The sequence below is a fragment of the Theobroma cacao genome, chromosome 8 (assembly GCF_000208745.1).
Source record: "Theobroma cacao cultivar B97-61/B2 chromosome 8, Criollo_cocoa_genome_V2, whole genome shotgun sequence".
Classification (NCBI taxonomy): Eukaryota; Viridiplantae; Streptophyta; class Magnoliopsida; order Malvales; family Malvaceae; genus Theobroma; species Theobroma cacao.
This window is the reverse complement of record NC_030857.1, coordinates 9,188,119-9,196,703: the sequence shown is the minus strand read 5'-3', so window position 1 is coordinate 9,196,703 and position 8,585 is coordinate 9,188,119.

Here is an 8,585-nt window from a genome sequence, read left to right as displayed (position 1 = left end):
AACCATGAATCTATGGTGGAGTGATTTCATGGTTAATAAGCTTGAATTATTTTTAATGAGATTAAGAATAATTCTAAGTTTATTGGAGCTTGGAATATCTATGTCCAAATAGATTCCCCACTTAGCTTCGTAGAATTCAACTTGTTTAAGTTGGAATGCATGTTTTAATTTGTTTAATTAAATTGTGTACAAAAATGGCAACTTTAACATATTTGTCTCAATTTAGACAAGATAAGATATTTTGTCTTAATTACAGACAAGAGTTGTCTTAAATTAAGATAATTTAGGAGGATTCTTGCAAAATGAATCTAGACATCCATGTTGATAAAAGGAGACTTCATGTTTGACTATTACTCTTTTATTTATTAATAATTCTTTTTAAATAAAGATGGATAATAATAAAATAAGGTTATTATTCAATAAGGAGTTTTATTTTATCAAGAACTCTAAATGATAATTAAATAATTAAATTATTTATTCTTTATTTTTTATTTTGATAATTATGGAGCATGTTTGATGCTTCCATAACTTTGAATGGATGGTCAATATTGATTCAAAGGTGTTTCATTTTGATTAAACCTTTGAAGCAAGAGTTTTAATAAAAATGGGAAAAGATTGGAAGAAAATGGAAGAACGTATTTTTTCTTAAAAAAAAAAAGTTTCAGCCATCTCTTCTCTTTTCCTCCTCCAAGCTTTTCCAAAGAAAAGAGAATAAAATCGGTTGCCATATTGTAGCCTTGCATTTCACATCTTGTCCACTCAAGGTTCAAGTTGAAAGTATTCTTGAAGAATAAGTGGTAAACTTATTTGGTCGAGAAATCATTCATTGGTATGGTGGTGTCCGAAAATAAGAATCTTAAAATAAAGGTATGGTTTTTCTTTCTTAATAGATTCTTGTTTTATTTTTTGATGTGATTATATTGCTTGCAATAATAATAATGTGTGTTTCCACTTGTGTAATTGGATTACTTGCTTCCTTTATAAAAAGATTTTTTTTTTTGAAATCCATACTTTACACAATCACATTAATTCACTAAGATTCTACTCCAACACATAGATGATTGCACTTGATAAGTGGTTTAAGTATAATTTCTTAAGAGCCGATTTTAATATGAACTTTACGCAAAAGTTTACACCATGCATTTTAATGTGAAAAGCAATTTTGAAAGGTTACCGAACCTTGTTTTCAAATGATTTAAGGAAAAACTCTTGGAAAACTTGATTTGGTTTTGAAAACGGTTTTGACAAACCGAGAGCATCAAGAGTAGGCCAAATGTCACATGGGGATAGTGTGACCCTTGTGCACAATTGAGCTCTAGCTAGAAAACCTTTGGGTCGTCGATGAGCTGTTAGACGTGGCTAGGCCACAGTCTATGATTATACGTGGCAAGGCCATGAGTTGATATACGTGGTTGCGAGCACAAGATTTCTCTAATGTCGGCCAACATTGTCGAGACTGCCATGGTTGTGGGAATCTGGTGGAGGGGGGTCTCCCGGATTGTTATTACGTGGAAGAGGGTACACAGGTTGATTATCTATGATTACCTACTTGAGAGCCTTGAGAGTTTTTAGACTCGTACTCTTTTGCATGGTGGAGAGATTATTTTTTTTTCGCAGCTCCCCTATTTGATTGAAAGCTTTCAATGCTTTATATGTTGATCATGAGTTGATATATGTGGATGTACACGATTATTTTTACATGCCACACATTTTGGGAACATGCGTGCTTTTATACGGCTATTGTATTTTTGAACGAAATAGATGATTTCGATGATTGAAATTTATTTTACTACACTTTCTTTTCGGCATTGTTTGCCAAGGAAAGTATTGCAATATGATTTCATGGCATTATTTATTCAAGGCACAAATACCTTACTTGTTATTTGGTTTTATAAGGTTATCATTTTATACTTTGGTTTTAACCTTCATATTATCTGCTCTAAGCTTGTTTCCCATCTACGCCCTGCTCACAGAGCCGATGATCACTGAGTCTGTGAGACTCACCCCCTTATCTCCCTTCTTGCAGATAAGTGATCTCCCTTTTTGCAGATAAGTGATCAGTGTAACTGTGAGACCTTGACTTTTATAGACTCGTAAAGAGAAGTATACACAATATCCCTGATCAGGGGTAATTTCGTCATTTCCTTACCAAACCCATAAAAGTAAGTTTTAAACAATATTAAGGCCTAAGTAGGCCGAAGGCATAAATGAATGATGAAAATATGGGTAAAATGACAAGGAAACAAAAATTTTGATGATTTTCACGATAAGGGCAAAATGGTCATTTTTCACCTCGGGTTAAACTTTTAAGTTTTTATGAACCCGAGAATGTCTAGACCATTATGGACCTTGTCCCAATGTCAAAGGAGTAAAAAGATTTCATAAAGAGTTGGAGTAGAGTAAGTTAATTGGTGGAAGGGTAATTTGGTAATTTCAAGGGAATGGATAAGATTGGCTATAAATATCTTTCTTCCAGTAGCTTCTTCTCCCATTTTCCAGCAGCTTGTCTTCTTCTTCTTCTTCTCTTTCACGTTGCTTCCAACCTCCATGAGAGCTTGATATGAAGCTTGCATGATTTTCTCTCTCTAGCCTTAAATTTCATACTTTTGTGCCCTTTTGACTAGAACCCTTGTATTCTTTCACTCTCTCACTTCAAAACCCTTGATAAATCTTATTTTCATACTTTCTATCACTAGTTGGGCATTCTAGAGAGAGAAAGAGATAATTACACCATTTGTTTGGAAGCTTTTGAAAGAGAATTCAACTACAAAGGAACCCTAGGGTGAGTGATGAACCAAGCTTGATTTTTAGCTGTGAATAATGGCTAGTAATTTAGATTTATAGCTATTTTATTGTTGAGTATGTTCATTACTTTTTAGTAATTAAGATAGTGAACATAGATAGCCATTTGAAGTGGCAAGTGAAAGCTAGCTAAGAGATAGCTTTTAGGGTTTATAGTATGTGAATTAACATAATGGTGATATTAATGTGATGGTAGGTTCCAAGGAAGCCCCATCATCCCATTTGGACAATTAAAGGAAATTAAAGTCAGGAAAGGCTCAACAATATACCAGTGAGTGGACTTGCATTTCAAACTTGTTTTGGGGAATAGGAATGATTTTATCCAACTTGTCTTTGAAAATGTATCTTGGGAACAAGCCTTTGGTGAAGTGATTTTATATTGTGAAATTGTGATATTCAATGGATTATGTGTTATCAAAATATGATAATATGCATGATATGCATTGGGTGCTTATTTGTATGTTGATGTGGACCCGGCTATGTGCGAGTAGGAGTGCACATAAGCCATTACTGACCCGGCTATGTGCGAGTGGGAGTGTGCATAAGCCGTGGCATATGAGATGATGATGATGGGAGGGTGTACAAGATGATTAATATATATATATGGTATATGGTTGTAAATGCGAAAATGTGAACATTTGATTTGTTGAAATTTAGGAGTTTGCATGTGTTATATGTTGCTTTTGTTATTTAGCAGGATGGCTTTGTTTTAAGAGAAAAGGAGACCTTTTTCTTGATGTTCTGATTCTCGCTGCAGCGAGATTGATTCTCGCTACAGCAAGAAACTCTCGAGTTTTGGAGGAGTAGACTGGTCGAAAACTCACTGCAGCGAGGATGCATTTTCGCTGTAGAGAGAATGACACTATAGCTTCTCGCTGTAGCGAAATTCATTCTCGCTACAGCGAAAAACTTTCTGTTTTTGTCTCATATCTTGTCCATTTGCTGCCCTATTTTTCACTTTTTTGCTACCATATCTAAGCATAGACTTTCAACATTTAGGATTAAATGAGTTAAGTTTAAAATGAGGAGATTTAGTGGGAAACCCTCAGCCAATTAAGAAACCCTCATTCGGCTAATAACTTAATCCCAACGTCGCTGCAGTGAGAATGTCTTTCCGCTACAGCGAAGATTCATTGTCGTATTTGACTTGCTTGCGTATTATTGAAGCTTTCATTTTTCAAATGGTTCATTATGTATGGGTTCATGATTTTCAAATGATTAATCATTTAAGGGCTTGATGAGGGGTTTTTAATATGAATGGAACTAAATTGCATTGTTTTAAAACAAGTGCATCATGATTTTAAATTCTCCCTTGTTGTTGCTTGTTCCCTTCCTTGTTCACTCACTGGGTTTATACTCACCGTTTTGAACTTCATGTTTTCAGATCACGAGGCAGCCAGTAACTAGGACGAGGTGTCCTTGTAGACTTGTATCCATCTTTGGTAGGTGTCTCGGCATTCAGTAGCTGTACATTCGTCCGAGTCCTTCCGCTGGAAGTCGAGTATTCTTTTGTTGTGTATAGACAAACCTAATGTAAATTATTAGAATACATGCTGTAGACAATGTATGTATATTTTAAATGAGTAATGCCAATATGAGTTGGCAATGTTTATCACTATTTTGATTTAAAGTTATAAATTGTGATTTAACAATATTTGATGGAATGATGAGTAGGATAAATAGATATGCTTGCTTGGGCTTAATGAACTACTTCTATTGGGCCTTTGCACCGGTCATGGCCTGAAATTTGGATCGTGATAGTAACATACATTCATCGATACTTATTGTCCACCGTGGATAGGTAAAGGCATCTCATAGCACTTTATTCCAAGTCGCTTCACTGCTAGAGGTTGAGTCGTTTATAGTGTATTTTATTTTTGGTAAATAGACACTAGTCTTAATGTAAATGTATCATTTGAGACTATAAACTATAATGTGTTTTTACAATTATGAGGAATAAAGGTTACGTCGATGTATTACGAATTTTTGTTCCAATCATATTACAAAGAGTTAGATGGTTCAAAGAGATTACATAGATTGGTGGAATGAATATAATGTATTAACAAGAGTTTCAAATAAGGCTTGTTCGAAACTTGGAGGGTTCTCTCGCAGGACTCGGACAACGGTAGCGATCGAGGAACGGGTCGTTACATGCCAAGCCTTTGCAATGAGTGCCTTGACACCTTCACAAAGGCCACCTGGTTGCTCCACCAACTGTAAAGTGCATCCAACAGCTAGCAGAGCCGAAAATCAAGGGATTTACAAATCCCTGGCACATATAAAAAGAAAATTTTTCTATACAAAAAGGAGAGGAATTTCAGAGAAAACCTAGCAACAAAAATCCTTAGAAACAAAACAAAAACCCTAGCTTTCCCTATCAACCGCATACAACCACAACCAAAAAACCACAATCCAAAAACAAAAAAAAAAGTAAAAACAGTTAAAAAAAAAAAACAAGTGAGACTATGGGGAAGTTTTTTCTTTTGGGTATTCATTGGGTTTAGGGGATTTAGGATTCGACGATTCCTTTTTGTTTTTTGGTCAACAGAAAAGAGAGGTAGGGTTAGGCTTTTAGGGTTTGGATTTAGAGAGAGTAAGAGAAAGTTTCAATTAGAGTGGATTTTAGAGAGAGGAGAGAGCAACCACTGGTTAGAGATAGAAAAAAAAAAGGGAAATGATGTGAAATGAAAGGAAAAAGAGGTTTTATACTTAGGGTTTCTAATCAAAAGGAAGGGGAAAGAAACTGTGTCGTTTTAAGCATCGAGGAAAGCCATTCTTTACCATGACAAATGATGCCGTTTTGAGGCGTTCTGAAGCCAAAACTTGGTGGACTGTTGCAAGTTTAGGCTTCCTTCTCGTGGGCTGCTTCTAGCTTAGAAAGGTCTTGCCTCCCACTTTTTATTTGTATGGATCTGTCGTGGATGGGTTTATTGGGGTTTGCCCACTTATTTAGTTAAAATATTTTGTCTAAAATATGCTTAGCTTAACTAGAACAAAATATATTTATTAGGGAAAAATTACATGATGTGTTTTTTTAGATCAGGAAAATATAGGTAAAAAATATATAAAGCTGTAAATGAAAAGATAGACAAATATTTAATTATAAAATAATAGATTTAGTTAGATACAATATATGTATATATAAGAAGCAAATGAATGTCTAATCTAAGTAATAATAATAGTAGATTTAGGCTTTAAAAAAATAAATATATGAGAGAAATAAATAAATATTTAGCAGTGAAAAATAGATCCAAGTAAGTAAAATAATATTTAGTTATGAAAGAATCAGTTTAACTAAAGGAAAGAAGATATAGAAAATATAATAATAATAATAATAATAATAATAATAATAATAATAATAATAATAATATATTACTNGTAATAATAATAGTAGATTTAGGCTTTAAAAAAATAAATATATGAGAGAAATAAATAAATATTTAGCAGTGAAAAATAGATCCAAGTAAGTAAAATAATATTTAGTTATGAAAGAATCAGTTTAACTAAAGGAAAGAAGATATAGAAAATATAATAATAATAATAATAATAATAATAATAATAATATATTTACTCATATGAAAAATAGGTTAGGTAAATGAAAAAACAAAAAATATATTTGGTCATAAAAATAAGATATAGTAAAAAGATAGAAAAGACATTTATTCTCAAAATGGGATAGATTAATTAATATATGCACATGAATGGCAATAGGGCAAAAATATAGATATAGGTAAAAAGTAGACATTTGTAACTAAATACCAAAAATAATAAGGTAAGGAAATAATATTAAAAATAAAATATATGTTTAGGGTTGCTATTAATAGATAGAAAAGCACAAAGGTTTGGTTGAAAAAATGCCATAATATTACTCATGGGGATAATCTATAAGTTGCACCGATGATGGAATGTTCATTTGGAACACAAGAAGTCATAATTCCCAATGAACTTTTCTAGGCTAAAGATTTTGATTAAGACCCCACCAATATGATGGGAGGGTTTTAATTTTGAATCTTGATGTTTACAATTCTAAGTAAATGAACAAATTTATTAGTTTAATTATTAATCAAACAAAAAAATATAAAAAACAAAAAAATAATGAAAAAAAAAATAATAATAAATACGAGAGAGAATAGATAATATATATTGTTTTGAAATATAGGATTATATAACATAATGATATTCATGATAAGTAAATATATAGTAATAATAAAATTTTTAAAGATAGTAAGATTATAATAATAATAAGGAATATAAAGAATAATCAATAGTGGCCATAGGAGTTGGTAGCGTGTCATGCATCATTATTGCACGGTTAAATGTCATGGTATGTAGCCATATTATGTACACGAGTATAAGCCTCGATGATAGGATTTTTTAAAAGAGCTTGTGAAGGCGATTTTATTCGAAAAATTCTCTAAGTGAAAATATACCTTCGAGTCCCACCAGTAAGATGGGAGGACTCGAAGAATATCTTTAATAAAAGGCTTTTGCTCATCATAGGTTCGCATTCACGAAAATATTATTTTCAAACTCAAATTATTACCCCGATGATGGGATTTATTTGTTAAACCTACGAAGGCGAGTTTCTTGGATAATTTCTTAGGTGAGAGAACATCCCCGGATCCTACCAGTATGATGGGTAGATTGTTGGCTCCATTAGTTTTTGATGATAATAAAACATTCCCATTCATTTATGTCTAATATTTCTACTTGAGTGTGCAGGACAAGAATTGTATGCCAATGATAAATAAATTATTTCAAGAGACATATAAAAAATTATATGTATAAGAAGCCACAATTAATCAACAAAACAGAAGCTTCTTAGTTAAATAATAATGTCATGACCCGGTACTCCTTTCGAGCCCGTGACAATTGTCGTGATGTCTCAATAGACATTCATTACTCGAAATGTCAACCGAAACCTCGCAAGGCTCTTGCATCAATTTTACGTCTCCCCTGTGAACAACAGTTTCTAAATATCATGTTTTAAGAGAATATAAACTATTTTTAAATAAAAAACAAACAAAAAGTAATTTCTGCTACACGAGGGTAATTTGGTCATTTTTACCCGAAAATTTTGAAACCTGGTGAAAATACAATATACGATTGAAAAATATACATTTCTTATCTAAAAATAATTTTAGTAATCTAGATCATCCATTTAAAATGAAATTATGGCTAATCAAACTAAATAAAATATTAAATAAAATATTCTATTTTCTTATAAAATAATATTTATAGAATCCTGCATAAACAATTTTTGTAGCGTAAGAGCAAAATAAATTCATATATATAATAACACACTACACCAGGAATACAAAAATATTCTACAATGACATGTGGGCCCCAAAATAATCGAAAATATACAAGACGGTAGACCTTCGATTTCTAAGGATGCAAATCCAAAAGCAACCCTCGACAAAATCAGCTACCTACAGACTGTCCTGAGCCTGAAATGGGTACAAAGAAAGGGTGAGTTTTTATAAACCCAGTGAGTAAGCAAAGTTCATCTACAACATCTAAAGCCGAGTAAATGAAGACAGTTAAATCATCCCATCATAATATGATTCATAACATTTAAAACTCATTTCAATTCATATAAAACAATTACATTTCATCGAAATAATCAACAAGGCTTATGATTCTCTTAAAAACTTGGCTTGTGCCAAAACTCATACTCGGTGACACCTTAGCCCGGGCATCCAACCGAGTCTGCCAAGGATGTTAAAATGACATATACCCATAAAACATGTTTTTACTTTTAAAATATAGCCATTCCTTGG